Below are 16,336 nucleotides of genomic sequence, written 5' to 3' on the forward strand. Positions count from 1 at the left end.
TAAAGGATATTAGTGCCAGATGAAGTTTTACAAAAATAACATGGTTGCATTATTGCCATTAATTAGGTTTTTATTCCTCGTATTACTGATATGAAATTTCATCATTTGTCATAGTGAGCTTCAACCCCACCTCACTAAATATTAGCTTAAAAATGTGTTGCTGGAAAAGTGCAGCAGGTCATGCAGCATCAAAGGAACAGGAGAATTGACGTTTCGGGCATAAGCCTGAAGAAGGGCTTATGCCCGAAACGTCGATTCTCCTGTTCCTTTGATGCTGCCTGACCTGCTGCACTTTTCCAGCAACACATTTCTAAGCTCTGATCTCCAGCATCTGCAGTCCTCACTTTCTCCTCACTAAATATTAGTCTGGGAAGGTCAATTACTAGGAGATAGTGAGGACTACAGATGCTGGAAAGTCAGTTGATAAAATGTGGAGCTGAAAAAGGCACAGCAGGTCAAACAACATCAGAAGAGTAGGGGATTCGACATTTTGAGCAGGACCCTTCTTCATGATTGGGGACAGGGAAGGGAGCTGAGAAATAAGTAGAGAGGCTGGGGAAAGGTAGGTGGGATGGTGATAGATGGATGCAGGTAGATGAATGAGATTGGTCAGTGGGAAGAGTGGAACATAAAGTGGGATGGAAGATGGACAGGTTGGGTTAGGTCGGGGGGGTGGAGTGGTGAAGGAGGGCTGGAATTGGGATGAGGTGAGGGGTGAGATTGGGAAGCTGGTGACTTTTTTGTTGAGGTCATAAGGTTGTAAGCTCCTGAGGCAAAGGATGAGGTGTTCTTTCTCCGGTTTACACATGGCCTTAGTTTGATGGTGGAGGAGGCCTCGGATGAACGAGTCATTTGGAGGAGTGGGAGGGGGAGTTGAAATGGCTGGCAACTTGAAGGTGGAGTTGATTGAAGCGTGTGGATCACAGATGTTCCCTGCACTGGTCCCCAAGCTTGTGGTAGGTCTCTCCGATGTAGAGGAAACTACTAGTACAGAGAAATCACCACTATTCCATTTGCAACTTATATAACGGTTTTGCTGCTTAATCAAGAAGACCACCCTTGACTCTTGTTGACCTGGGTCTTCCAGGCATTGGATAACCAAAAAGGGTTGACTTAGCAATACTAAACATTACATCTACTGAGAAAGTTACTTATAAATGGACACAGGCTTGAATCTCAATCAACCACTCATTTAGATTGTTGCAGCATTCCATTGGTCAGATGGTTGGTTACCTTTGTTAAGGTCAAGTCCTTAGAGAATAGTAACTAACTTCAGGAAGTGACACTGCAGACCCCTGCAGTGATAATGGAAGGACTTTTTTCTTCCCCATTGGGTTTAGGACAGGTAGGTTAAACTTGTAAGGCCCACATTCCAGCTAACCCCTAATAAAACCTTTCAGCCCCTTGGTGATCTGCTTTAAAAAAAATTAGAAGTATTCCACAGTCTTTTGAGGAAGAGAGTTCCAAAGACAGTCAACTGACTGAGAAAACATCTTCATTTGTCTTAAGACAATGACTTTCATTTAAACAGTCATCTTTAATTCAAGAGGAGCCACTCTTTCTACATCCACCCTGTCAAGACCCCTCAGGATCTTATATACTTCAATTGAGTCTGCTACTATTCCTCTAAACACCAGAACGCCTGTCCAATTTTTCCTTCTAAAACAACCCATGTTGTCAACTTTAATTGTTCTAATGTTCCATAAGGAGAACAATACTGTGCGTAGTACTCCAGATGTGGTCTTACCAATGGCTTGCAATAATTGAAACTAAAGCTCTACCTTTTGTACTTTTGTGTTCAGTTCCCCTCAAAATAAACGATAACATGCAATCAGCTTTCCTAATTGTTGTACTAACCGTTTGCAATTTAAACATACAAGTGCATTGTATTTTCCTTGTCAAAATGGATAATTACACATTTTCTTATATTTCTCACTCACCTAACCCACCCATATCAATTTTTAGACTATTTATGTCCTCTTCACAACCTATTCTCCTACCTATCTTGGTGCCATCAGCAAATTAAACAACTACACTTTCTGTCCCTTCATCCAAATAATATTATAAATTGTAAAGAATTGAGATCTTTGTGGCACACCACTCATTACATTTTATCATATGGAAAATGATCAATTTGTGAATATGGTTTCCTGTGTACTAATCAATCTTTTTTCCATATCAATGTTTGCTTTCTGAAATAATCCTTGATGTGAAACCTTATCAAATGCCTTCTGGTGGTTATCTGTGTAAGTGACCAGTCACGATGCATCTGAAAGCTTTGCCAGGCCTCTTGAGTATGACACTCTGAAGGGACCATTTCTTCTCTGATATTTTGGTCCACATTGCAACAATACTTAATGTGCCTTCCCTGCGAATTGTGCAAATCAATGTTAGGCAGCACCTGCCCTTTTAACTCCAACCCCCCTTCCAACAATCCAAGATCCGAAATATTCCCCCCAAGCAGTGTGTTCTTCTTTGTTTGACATATAGTATCCCACCAAGGTCCTCCTCACAGTACTGCAGCTGCCCACTTGCTTTGACAGATCTAATCAGACCTACATGATCTTTCACCACTGCTACTTTCACAATGACAGTAGCATCCCCAATTAATTTCAGTGATTCCTTGACGCAAATGCCAGACCTCTGTCTCTTATAGAGTCATAGAGAAGTCCAGCACAGAAACAGACGCTTTGGTCCAACTTGTCCATGCCGACCAGATATCCCAACCTAATCTAGTTGTGAGCATTTACCAATTCATTAAAAAACTGCTCAGTAAGCCATTACACTTCTAATTATTAGTATTATGATCCTGGCTGCTGGTGAAAGTGGACAGGTCAGATCCAGAATGAACCTTAGCTAGCGAGATCATGCTTTATTTTTGCCAGCACGGACGATATCCCTCCAATCCCTTCTGATTCATATACCCATCCAGATGCCTTTTAAATGTTGCAATTGTACTAGCCTCCACCACTTCCTCTGGCAGCCCATTCCATACACGTACCACCCTCTGTGTGAAAAAGTTGCCCCTTAGGTATCTTTTATATCTTTCTCTTCTCACCCTAAACCTCTGCACTCTAGTTCTGGACTCAGCCCCAGCCTATTCAACCTCTCCCTCTAGCTCAAATCCTCCAACCCTGGCAACATCCTTGTAAATCTTTTCTGAACCTTTAAAGTTTCACAACATCCTTCCAATAGGAGGGAGACCAGAATTTGTGCTCTTTGTTTCTTCTTGCCATACGATTTTAATACAAAATCCCTTCAAATAAAACCTGTATTTCATCATCTGACTTCCTTTTACTGCTTGCCACTCCTAATTGATTTTGATGCATGCCCTGCAAGCAATTAAGGCAGGAATCACAGAAAGTATACTAGTGATGTCTTCCCCTTCAGAACAGGGCTGGGTCCCACAGATGGTACTGATATCAGAGTCCTGCTGTAAAAGTTAAATCCAGCGCATCATATTCAAAAGGATCTGTCTTTAACCAATGAGATTTATCGAATTAAAAAGTGGAAAAAGATTTAATTGAAGGGGGTTGTTGGAAGTCAATGTCGAATCAGGTATCAAAAGAAAGGAAAAGAAAGATTACATCAAGGGAGAGGAATGAAGAGAAAAGGAAACATAAGACAATTTTGAAATTTTTCTTGTTATAAAATCTCCTGAATCAATTCACAATTTGATGGAATGAAATTTCATACTTATAATTTTCAGTCCCACAAGAGTTTATTGACAGTCATGAGCACTTACCAAGTCATTAAAAAAGATAACTGCTCAGTAAGCCACTTACACATATAATTATTAACAGTATGATCCTGGCTGCTGGTGAAAGTGGACAGGTCAGATCCAGAATGAAACTTAGCTAGTGAGATCATGCTTTATTTTTGCGGTTGGTTACCATGGTGGTTTGTCTCTGAAACATATTCATACAAGGTTACACAAGGGCTTTAACAACGGAACAAAAATTTATTATTCAAGAGAAGAAAAAGGAAAGCTACATCATTATACTGCTTGGTAAAAAGACCTTTCGGTCCAACCAGTCCATACCAACCCTAATCTCAAAATAAACTAGTCCCACCTGCCTGCTTCTGGCCCACATTCCTCCGAACATTTCCTATTCATGTACTTATCCAAATGTCTTTTAAATGCTGTAACTGTACCTGCATCCACCACTTCCTCTGGATATTCATTTCACATATGAACCACTCTCTGTGTAAAAATGTGTCCCTCGTGTCTTTTGAAGGCAGTACTGATGTAGTGGATCCCTTCAGAATTGAACCAGCAAGCGACAGGTCAAGGTGACCCAGAAGGTGGACACGAGTGGAATGTCTTCCACCTGTCCTCCAGCTTTGGGTTTAAAGTGAGCCAAGGTTACCTGACATTCGTGGGACAGGCTTGAATGTGTCGTATCTGCAGGAGGTCAGAGCACATAGCAATAGACTGCATAACGACATTCTGCAGAAACTGCAAACAAGAGGGCCACCTGACTAAGGGTTCCAAAAGCCCTGTGTGTGAAAGCAGGTTACCTATACAAGGCCTGGCCAAGATAGAGGGATGCCATATATGCTCATTGGCCAAAATTAGCAATGGAAGCTGTGCACGTCCAAAGTACAGTAAGGTGCCACACTCTACAAAAAAACCTGATACAAGAGGCACCCAGAAGTGCGGACTGGCCGGAGAGGAGGAAAAGTAGCCAGCACGGAAGCACAGCAACTGACTCACACTCTACCTGATCAGACGGAGTCAATGCAAGAGGAAGAAATGAAGGAGCCTGGGAGGACTGGAGACCAGTGAGAACCAAAATGTAAATATGAGTTGCACGATGGAGACACACCAGCAACTTCTCTGATAATGAAGATGTGGAGGAATGGCACCACGGGGGAAAAGGAAAGCAGGCATTCCCCCAACCCAGAAACAGCAGACTTTGGGAAGGGACTGGTGAAGTTCAACCTCCAGCCATTGGTAACCAAGGGTACCCACCACACCACAGGTCTGGGCAACCAGAAGTACTGATACTTCAAATCAAGAGGAGAGCACAACAATCCCTCTGTCAGATTCTGAGCCGAACATTTCCAGCCACATTCTTACACTGATGACACTGAATCAGGGCAATCTCCCCAGGGAGGAACAGGATGAGCACCTCAGTGCAGAAGGTGTTCAACAGTTTGTCTATACGCATTACTTAATAACCTCTCAAAATGTGTTTTAAAATTGCCAGTATTAACGGGCGTAGTGTTAAATCTACTATGCAATGTGTTTCCATGTTAGCTCACCTAGCCATTTTTAAACCTGACCTTCTGTTTCTGCAGGAGTGTGAGATACTGTATCTCAGCAGCACAGAAAATGGTTGAGCATATAGACCCATGCGTCTTCAATGTGGTCAGAGTCATAGAATTGTACAGCATGTAAACAGCTCCTTCAGTCCACCTTGTCCATGCCAACCAGATATCCTAAATAAATCTTGCCCGATTTACAGGCATTTAGATCGTATCCCTCTAAACTCTTCCTACTCATATACCCATCCAGATGCCTTTTAAGTGTTACAGTTGTTGCAAACTTCTATAAGGTCACCATTCAGCCTCCAATGCTCGAGGGAAAAACCAGCCTATTAGCCTCCCCCTATAGGTCAAACCCTCCAACTCTGGCAACATCTTTGTAAATCTTTTCTGAACCCTTTCAAGTTTTGCAACATCCTTCCTATAGCAGGGAGACCAGAACTGAATGCAGTATTCCAAAAGTGGCCTAACCAGTGTCCTGTAGTTACATGACATCCCAACTCCTATACTCAATGCACTGACCAGTAAAGGCAAGCATTCCAAATAAATTTTTCACTATCCTATCAACTTATGACTCTACTTTCAATGAACTATGAATCTGCAATCCAGACTCTTTGTTCAGGAGTGTTATAAGTCCAAAACAGAGCACCTCACATTTATTTAAATTAAACTCTATCTGCCACTCCTTGGCCTAATAGCCTACCGGATCAAGATCCCATTGTACTGTGAGGTAACCTTCTTCCCTGTCCACTATATCTCCAACTTTGGTGTCACCTGCAAACTTACTAACCATACCTCGTATGTTCACATCCAAATCATTTATATAAATAAGGGAAAGCAGTGGCCCGAGCACCGATCCTTGTGGAACACCACTTGTCAATGACCTCCAATCTAAGAAGCAACCCTTCACCACCACCCTCTATCTCCTACCTTTGAGTCAGTTATGTATCCAAATAGGAGACAGTGAGGTCTGCAGATGCTGGAGATCAGAGTTGAGAGTGTCTTGCTGGAGGTCAGGCCTCAGATGCTGCCTGACCTGCTGTGCTTTTCCAGCAACACACTCTCAACTATGTATCCAAATAATTATTCTCCCTGTATTCCAGATGATTAATCTTGCCGAGCAGTCCACCATTAGGAATCTTGTTGAACGCATTACTGAAGTCCATATAGATCATGAGCACCGCTTAGCCCTCATGAATCCTCTTTGTTGCCTGTTTGAAAAACCTAATCAAGTTACAGAGATATGATTTCCCACACACAAAGCCATCTGGGGTTGCAATTGCCATTCTTCCAGTCTGGGTATTTTGCTGTGAAGAACCAACTTCACCATCTCTGAAGTTAAGGAGGTGGTGTGTGGACACCTTCTCGTAGCAAACATTATTTACTGAAATGTTTCCTGGAACTAATTAACATGGATGCTCAGTGTGAAAGAATGAATAGCTGGTCTTGAACCAGCTCCCATTGATGCTGACCACATCCAGGCCTGTCATTCTGGCCAGAGACTTCAACTACATCACGATGTGATTGGACGATCCAGAGGGACTAATGGCAAACCAGGTGTCATGTCCAGATTCCTGATGGAAACGGTTGAAGTCGCAAATCTGCACAATGCCTTTAGCACCCCCGCATTTAGACAGTTAGAAAGACCTTAATACAAACAGAACAAAGTTGTAAACTGTTAACTAACACTATTTATTACTAATACTCAACCTCTGAGAAATAACACACCCATCCCAATGTTTTAAATCTCTACTTAATAAATGCATTGCAATTTATTTACCTTGGATAATTGAGACAATTATATTACTATTCCTTTCTGAGTTCAGTGGCATGAAATTCTCAATCTGATTGGCTGAATATGTTCAGTTCTAACAACTTGAAGACTTCTAAATGAATTTTCCTTGCTTGGGAGGTTCGTAGGCAAGAAAGCACTTGCTATGAGGTGACTAGTTCCTCTTGAACTGACTTCTTTTTTCTACCAGGAGGAACTGTCCTACCTTCTCAACTGAACTCTGCATTCTTCTGAACTAAAACTTTAAACTTTCTGTACTGATGTGAGAACTAATCACCTTAATGTGTTTACTATGCCTGTCAAAAACCCAACATTATAAACATATTATCTATTAACACTGCAGAGGTTATTTATGTATTTAGGTCACTGTTCCAAATTGATTTTCTGACCTTTCAAAGAACCTTTACAGATGTGGATAAAATTAATCTGCCCCTATTTTAAATCCAAATGCAAGAAAACTATGTGTATATCACACCTTTTATCAAGAAAAAAATGAAAAGATATTCTTAGCCACTTGATTTTTAATTCTTACACCTCTTTTTTGAAGTGAACTGGAAATCAAATTCCATTGTTCCCCACCATCAGAAAAGTTAAATATTTATAAAAGAATACAGTATTCCCAATTTAAGGTTGACTGAAAGCATAGACCAAGTTTCTGTACCTAACAGTAATTACTATTTTTTTTGAAAGTAAATAGACTTTAATTGCAGGTAAACAATTATGAACTATCAGCATACTAATTAAAACTGAAATTCCCATATAAACTTCCATCTTGCAACCCTACATCCTAAGACATATGAAAGAAACGAACTTATCTGCCCGACCCTTCGCCCAAGTCAAGCCACAAAAAAAATGACACTATCAGCTGTCTAGAACGCGCGGGGTTCTGTGGGGGCGGGAGGCCGCGTGTGCGCGGGGTTCTGTGGGGGCGGGAGGCCGCGTGTGCGCGGGGTTCTGTGGGGGCGGGAAGCCGCGTGTGCGCGGGGTTCTGTGGGGGCGGGAAGCCGCGTGTGCGCGGGGTTCTGTGGGGGCGGGAGGCCGCGTGTGCGCGGGGTTCTGTGGGGGCGGGAGGCCGCGTGTGCGCGGGGTTCTGTGGGGGCGGGAAGCCGCGTGTGCGCGGGGTTCTGTGGGGGCGGGAAGCCGCGTGTGCGCGGGGTTCTGTGGGGGCGGGAGGCCGCGTGTGCGCGGGGTTCTGTGGGGGCGGGAAGCCGCGTGTGCGCGGGGTTCTGTGGGGGCGGGAAGCCGCGTGTGCGCGGGGTTCTGTGGGGGCGGGAGGCCGCGTGTGCGCGGGGTTCTGTGGGGGCGGGAGGCCGCGTGTGCGCGGGGTTCTGTGGGGGCGGGAAGCCGCGTGTGCGCGGGGTTCTGTGGGGGCGGGAAGCCGCGTGTGCGCGGGGTTCTGTGGGGGCGGGAGGCCGCGTGTGCGCGGGGTTCTGTGGGGGCGGGAAGCCGCGTGTGCGCGGGGTTCTGTGGGGGCGGGAAGCCGCGTGTGCGCGGGGTTCTGTGGGGGCGGGAAGCCGCGTGTGCGCGGGGTTCTGTGGGGGCGGGAAGCCGCGTGTGCGCGGGGTTCTGTGGGGGCGGGAAGCCGCGTGTGCGCGGGGTTCTGTGGGGGCGGGAAGCCGCGTGTGCGTCTTTTAAATGCAGGTGGAGAATTGGAACGTTGGTAGGAGAAGAATGTGGTTGAAAGCGTTGTTGTGGATTAGTGAGTATGTTAGTGGAATCTCAAAGGAAAGTGGAAAAGTGTGTTTGATACTGAGTGTGAAAAAGAGAGGGGAATAAAGGGAAAGCCCATCTTGGGAGAGGGGAGAGATTGAGATGTGTAAGGAAGGAAGAATCTCGGAAAAATGAAGGATCTTCTGAAAGTAGAAAAAGGAATGTGTGACAAGTAAGAGTGAAGGCACACAGGAAAGGAGTTGAACCCCGTGGGAAATGATGAATCGAAATGATCAAATTTCCAAACGAACAAAGAACATTAAACTTGTAGTTTTACTTTAGCAGGAATCAGAATTTACTCGGACATGAAGTGACAGAAAAAACCTGTTATTAGAGGTTACATAGAGTTGTAGATAAACAAATGTTATGTGATGCAGTGAGCATTTCACAGAATTTGGTCCTCAGGTCACCTGTAGCAGTATTTTTCTACTCCATTTTGATGCCCTGGAGACAGTTATAACCTGAAGGCAGAAGCTCCTTGGCTAGGTTTGTGACAATCTTGATAGTATAGATTCCCCATAGAGGTTTTTTTCTTAAATCAGACTTGTTTAGTAATTCTTGTTCAACACTGGTTGGCTTTGACAAAATGGAAGCAGTAACACTGAATTCTGTAGTTCAAAATGTTATTTTAATCCTGTCTTTATCTTTTAAAAAACCTTTTTAGCTCTTCCTGCATGACATGGCATCTTGTAAATGTGCATTCTTTATACATCCCTATACAACTTCTGTAGTTTGTCTATCAGCTGCATGGTTTTGAGTTTTAGCTTCTTTCCTCTGAGCTCTGTTTTCAAACTAAGGGCCACCAAATCTTCTGGACCAGCATTTCTTCTTATCCAAGAAATCAACAATCAATTCCTTTGTTATTGCTGCAAACTCCTTGAAGTTATTTTCAAATATACTTAGAAGAAAAATTGATGCTCTGGACATTTTAAGGAAGTAAGACATTTTCCGCATTGTAATTTTTTGGGACAAAGATGGTCAAATTTGAGAGATTGAGAAGGGGAGGAATGCATGAGAAATTGTGAAAGGGAGAAGTAGTATGTGAGAGGAAAGTAGAGTTAGTGTGGGGAGTAAGCAATTGGTAGGAGAATCCATAGGGGAAGGATGTATAGGTAGCCTGTGAGAGGTGATGAGGAGGAGGAGTGTGTGAATTAGGAGCAAAAGTAGGCCAGTTGGCCCCTTGACTATGCTCCACAAATTTATGAGATCATTACTCTACATCCTGGCCTATCCCCCAACTATCTTTCAATCCCTTGCTTATCAGGAATCCAGCTATCACTGCCTTTGTTTCCATTGCCTTTTGAGTAAGAGTTGCAAAAATTCACTTTTTTTGATATAAAAGTTTTCTTCTTGATGCACCCTTAAACACTCACTACCACCACATTTCACACACACTCTTTTTCCCTTCTCTTTCATTCTATACCTCTCTGTCTTGCTGTCTTTTGCTTTCCCCTCTCTCTCAGTTCCTTGGTCTTGTTACCTTCACTAGGCGAAAGTGAGGACTGCAGATGCTGTAGATTACAGTCAAGATTAGAGTGGTGCTGGAAAAGCACAGCAGGTCCGGTAGGATCTGAGGAGCAGGAAAATCGACTTCATCCTGATGAAGGCCTCTTGCCTGAAATGTTGATTTTCCTGTTCCTTTGGACCTGCTGTACTTTTCCAGCACAACTCTAATCTTGTTACCTTCACAGTCTCATACTCTCCTCTCCTGCCCCCACTGTCTTGTCCTTGCCCCATACTTTCTCTTGCCACTCCCATATGCTGTCAACAACCCCCAAAAGATATGTGAGCTGGGCAGCCTGGTTTTGGGACTGCTAGCACTTGAGGGTTACGCTAGATTGCTTGTCCAGGGGTGGAGGGCCTTTCAGACATGTCATGGGTTCTAGAGTTGCTGGTGCTTTGGATATCCACTGAGTGGTGAGTTGCTTTGGGAATGGCAAGTGGTAAGGTGGGATTGGAATCTGATGTTAAAAGATGTTAAGGTGGGGGGGGGTCAGGTACTTATAAAGGTGAAGCAAAAGCAGAAATTGCTGGAAAAACTCAGCAGGTCTGGCAGCATCTGTTGGGGGGTGGGGGAGGGGAGGTGGAAATCAGTTATTGTTTCAGGTCCTGTGACCCTTCCTCAGAATAAATGAGGAAGGGTCACTGGACGTGAACTTCCAACCACGTGGCATCAACATTGATTTCACCAGTTTCCTCTTCCCCTCCCCCTACCTCATCCCAGAAGCAGCCCTTCAACTTGGCACCGCCCTCTTGATGTGTCCTACTTTCTCCCCCCCCCAAAAAGTTAGATGAAGGGCTTATGCCTGAACTGTTGATTCTTCTGCTCACCAGATGCTGCCTGACCTGCTGTGCTTTTCCAGCACCACACTTTTCAATCTGATATATGTCGACCGATGCTGACAGACCTGCTGATCTCTTCCAGAAATTTCTGTTTTTGTTGCTGATTTATATCATTTGCAGTTCTTTTGGTTTTTACTTATAAAGATGAGTTTCGTAAGCCTTGCAGGAGAGGCTTCAAGAAAAATGAATGTCACTTTTGTTGCTTTGTGCATTACGTATCCACCTATTCCATGAGATTAAGTTTTGCCTTCAAAATGGTTCAGACCTTGGTAACCATTTATCATGTGAGGCACACTGCTGCTTCAACATGTCAGAAAAGATGATCCCATGTCCCACTTGGGATTTTCTTTGGGTCTCCTGCCCTTCAGCCATTGCCTCTGCATTGCATTTGTGAATGGGACTGGTTTGTTGGTTACCTTACTGTTACTCCTTCAGGGACCCTCTATCCTGAATATGTCTTTTAATACATGAGTTTCTGTGGCTCAGTTGCCCTGCCAGTTATAGTACTGTCAGCCAATGCAAGCTGCCAATAATTTAAGTGTCTCCTCTCTGACAGCAACATTTACTTAACGGCAGATCAGTACCAATGCAAGAGCTGACCTTGCTCTTTATGCCCTTTCATTCTACTGACTGAGTATTATTTTCATGAGATAATAGCTGGCGCAGCATGGGGCATAAGCAATGCTCACTAAATTGAGTCTGCATATAGATTAGGAACAGAATTAAGTTATTTGGCCTCTTAAACGTCTTTGCCATTTATTAAGATCATGGAAGATCCGATTTGTGGCCTCAACCCCACAATACCTACCACCAGTAAATTTAGACTTATTTGTTAACCAGAGAGTGATAGATTTTTGACTTTAAAGGTGTTCAGTGACAGGTCCCTGCTGCTTTCTGTGAGATAGAGTTCCAAAGACTAACAACCCTCTGAGGAAAACAAAAACATTTCCTTATTTCAAACATAAATGAGAGACCCCTTTTATATTTGAACTGTGTCCCCTGTTTCTAGTCTTTTGTACAAAGTGGACTATCTAACAAGTTCTGAGGATCTCTTACATTTCAATATGTTACAGGGAGGTGATGGTGTAGAGATATGTCATTGGACTGCCAATTTAGAAACCCACCTTGTTGTAAAAAAGCAATCTTGTTTACTCCTGTCTTTTAAGGAAGGAAATTTGCCATCCTTACCGAGACTGGCCCGGTCATTCAAAACCCACAGTGATGTAGTTGACTCTTAAATGCCATGTGGTCAATTAGAGATGGGAAACAAATGCTGGCTTTAACCAGCAATATGCACATCCTGTTAACTAGTTACTTTTGAGAGGATTGGAAGCTCAGGTTATAGTTCTGGACGTAGGTTTACGTGCTGAGTTGGAAGGTTCATTTTCAGGTGTTTCATCAATACTAGGTAACATTTTCAGTGAGCCTCCAGAAGAAGCACTGCTGATGTTTCCTGCTTTCTATTTATAGGTTTGGGTTTCCTTCGGTTGGTGATGTCATTTTCTTCTTTTTCCTCAGCGGGTGGTAAATTGGATCCTAGTCAACGTGTCTATTGATACAGTTCCGGGTTGGAATGCCATGCTTCTCTGAATTCTTGTGCATGTCTCTGTTTGGCTTGTCCTCGGATGGATATGTTGTCTGAGTCAAAATGGTGTCCTTCTTTATCTGTATGTAAGGATTCTAATGAGAGAGGGTCATGTCGTTTTGTGGCAAGTTGATGTTCATGTATTCTGGTGGCTAGTTTCTGACTGTTTGTCCAATGTAGCATTTGGTACAGTTCTTGCACAGTATTTTGTAAATGACATTATTTTTTCTTGTCTGTATAGGGTCTTTCAAGTTCATTAGCTGCTGTTTTAGTGTGTTGGTGGGTTTGTGGGCTACCATGATTCCAAAGGGTCTGAGTAGTTCGGCAGTCATTTCTGAAATGTCTTTGATGTAGGGGAGAGTAGCTAAGGTTTCTGGATGCGTCTTATCTGCTTGTTTGGGTCTGTTGCTGAGAAATCGGTGGACTGTGTTCATTGGGTACCCATTCTTTTTGAATATAATATATAGGTGCATTTCCTCTGCTCTGCATCGACAATAGACAATAGGTGCAGGAGTAGGCCATTCTGCCCTTCGAGCCTGCACCACCATTCAATATGATCATGGCTGATCATCGTTAATCAACCAACCAACCCAACCACCCTGTGGCTCAACACTTCAATTCCCCCTCCCACTCCACCAAGGATATGCAGGTCTTTGGATTCCTCCATCGCCAGACCACAAGAAAACGACGGTTGGAGGAAGAGCGCCTCATCTTCCGCCTAGGAACCCTCTAACCACAAGGGATGAACTCGGATTTCACCAGTTTCCTCATTTCCCCTCCCCCCCCACCTTGTCTCAGTCTAATCCATCGAATTCAGCACCGCCTTCCTAATCTGCAATCTTCTTCCCGACCTCTCTGCCCCCACCCCAGTCTGACCTATCACCCTCACCTTGACCTCTTTCCACCTATCACATTTCCGACGCCCCTCCCCCAAGTCCCTCCTCCCTACCTTTTATCTTAGCCTGCTGGACAAACTTTCCACATTCCTGAAGAAGGGCTTATGCCCGAAACGTCTATTCTCCTGTTCCCTGGATGCTGCCTGACCTGCTGCGCTTTTCCAGCAACACATTTTCAGCATCTTTAATCAGTATCCAGTTCCTGCCTTATCTCCATAACCCTTGATTCCACTATCCTTGAGAGCTCTATCCAACTCTTCTTAAATGAATCCAGAGACTGGGCCTCCACTGCCCTCTGGGGCAGAGCATTCCACACAGCCACCACTCTCTGGGTTAAGAAGTTTCTCCTCATCTCTCTCCTAAATGGTCTACCTCGTATTTTTAAGCTGTGTCCTCTGGTTCCGCACTCATCAATCATTGGAAACATGTTTCCTGCCTCCAGAGTGTCCAATTCTTTAATAATCTTATGTCTCAATCAGATCCCGTCTCAGTCTTCTAAACTCAAGGGTATACAAGCCCAGTCGCTTCAGTCTTTCAGTGTAAGGTAGTCCCGCCATTCCAGGAATTGACCTTGTGAACCGACACTGCACTCCCTCAATAGCCAGAATGTCTCTCCTCAAATTTGGAGACCAGAATTGGACACAATACTCCAGGTGTGGTCTCACCAGGGCCCTGTACAGCTGCAGAAGAACCTCTTTGCTTCTCTACTCAATCCCTCTTGTTATGAAGGCCAGCATGCTATTAGCCTTCTTCACTACCTGCTGTACCTGCATGCTTACCTTCATTGACTGGTGTACAAGAACACCCAGATCTCTTTGTACTGCCCCTTTACCTAAATTGATTCCATTTAGGTAGTAATCTGCCTTCCTGTTCTTGCCAACAAAGTGGATAACCATACATTTATCCATATTAAACTGTATCTGCCATGTATCTGACCACTCAGCTAACCTGTCCAGGTCATCCTGTAATCTCCTAACATCCTCCTCACATTTCACCCTGCCACCCAGCTTAGTATCATCAGCAAATTTGCTCATGTTATTACTAATACCATTGCAAAAAGCTGCATTCCCAGCACTGATCCCTGCAGTACCCCACTGGTCACTGCCTGCCATTCCGAAATGGAGCCGTTTATCACTACTCTTTGTTTCCTGTCAGCCAACCAACTTTCAATCCAAGTTAGTATTTTGCCACCAATACCATGCGCCCTAATTTTGCTCACTAACCTCCTATGTGGGACTTTATCAAAAGCTTTCTGAAAGTCCAGGTACATTACATCTACTGGATCTCCCTCGTCCATCTTCAGAGTTACATCCTCAAAAAATTCCAGATTAGTCAAGCATGATTTCCCCTTCATAAATCCATGCTGACTCTGACCTGTCCTGTTACTATTATCCAGATGTGTCATAATTTCATCCTTTATAATAGACGCCAGCATCTTTCCCATCACTGAAGTCAGACTAACTGGTCTATAATTTCCTGCTTTCTCTCTCCCACCTTTCTTAAAAAGTGGTTTTACATTAGCCACCCTCCAATCCGCAGGAACTGATCCCGAATCTAGCGAACTCTGGAAAATAATCATCAACGCATCCACGATTTCTCGAGCCACGTCCTTCAGTACCCTGGGATGTAGACCATCAGGCCCCGGTGACTTATCAACCTTCAGACCTAACAGTCTCTCCAACACCAATTCCTGGCAAATATAAATTCCCTTAAGTTCCGGTCCCTCAGCCACTGTTACCTCAGGGAGGTTGCTTGTGTCTTCCCCAGTGAACACAGATCTGAAGTACCAATTCAATTCTTCTGCCATTTCTTTGTTCCCCGTAATATATTCCCGTTTCTGTCTTCAAGGGCCCAATTTTAGTCTTAACCATTTTTTTGCCTTTCACATACCTAAAAAAGCTTTTACTATCCTCCTTTATATTTTTGGCCAGTTTACCTTTGAACCTAATTTTTTCTCTGCGTATTTCCTTCTTAGTAATCCTGTGCTGTTCTTTAAAAGCTTCCCAGTCCTCTGTTTTCCCACTTATCTTTGCTGTGTTATACTTTTTCTCTTTTAACTTTATATGTTTCTTAACTTCCCTCGTCAGCCATGGCCACTCATGCCTCCTCCCAGGATCTTTCTTCCTTTTTGGAATAAACTGATCCTGCACCTTCTGCATTATACACAGAAATATCTGCCATTGTTCTTCACTGTCATCCCTGCTAAGGTATTGCACCATTGAACTTTGGCCAGTTCCTCCCTCAGAGCTCCATAGTTCCCTTTATTCAACAGAAATATTGTCACTTCCGATTGTACCCTCTCCCTCTCATATTGCAGATTGAAGCTTATTGTATTATGGTCACTACTTCCCAATGGCTCCTTCACTTCGAGGTCCCTGATCAATTCTGGTTCATTGCACAATACCAGATCCAGATTTGCCTTCTCCCTGGTAGGCTCCAGCAGGGAGTTCTGAGAATCCATCTCGGAGGCACTCCACAAAGTCTCTTTCTTGAGATCCAATACCATCCTGATTCTCCCAGTCTACCTGCATGTTGAAATCCCCCATAACAACTGTAGTAACATCTTTGCGACAGGCCAATTTCAGCTTATGATTCAACTTACATCTGACATCCAGACTACTGTTTGGGGCCCTGTAGATAACTCCCAAGAGGGTCTTTTTACCCTTAGAATTTCTCAGCTATATCCATAGCTGAATATTACTGGTACTGCCCTATCCCCCTGAGAGGAAGAGCCCAGCA

This window comes from Chiloscyllium plagiosum, unplaced genomic scaffold, assembly GCF_037043375.1.
Source record: "Chiloscyllium plagiosum isolate Xiang-an unplaced genomic scaffold, Cpla_swu_hap1 HiC_scaffold_34, whole genome shotgun sequence".
In the NCBI taxonomy this organism is placed as follows: Eukaryota; Metazoa; Chordata; class Chondrichthyes; order Orectolobiformes; family Hemiscylliidae; genus Chiloscyllium; species Chiloscyllium plagiosum.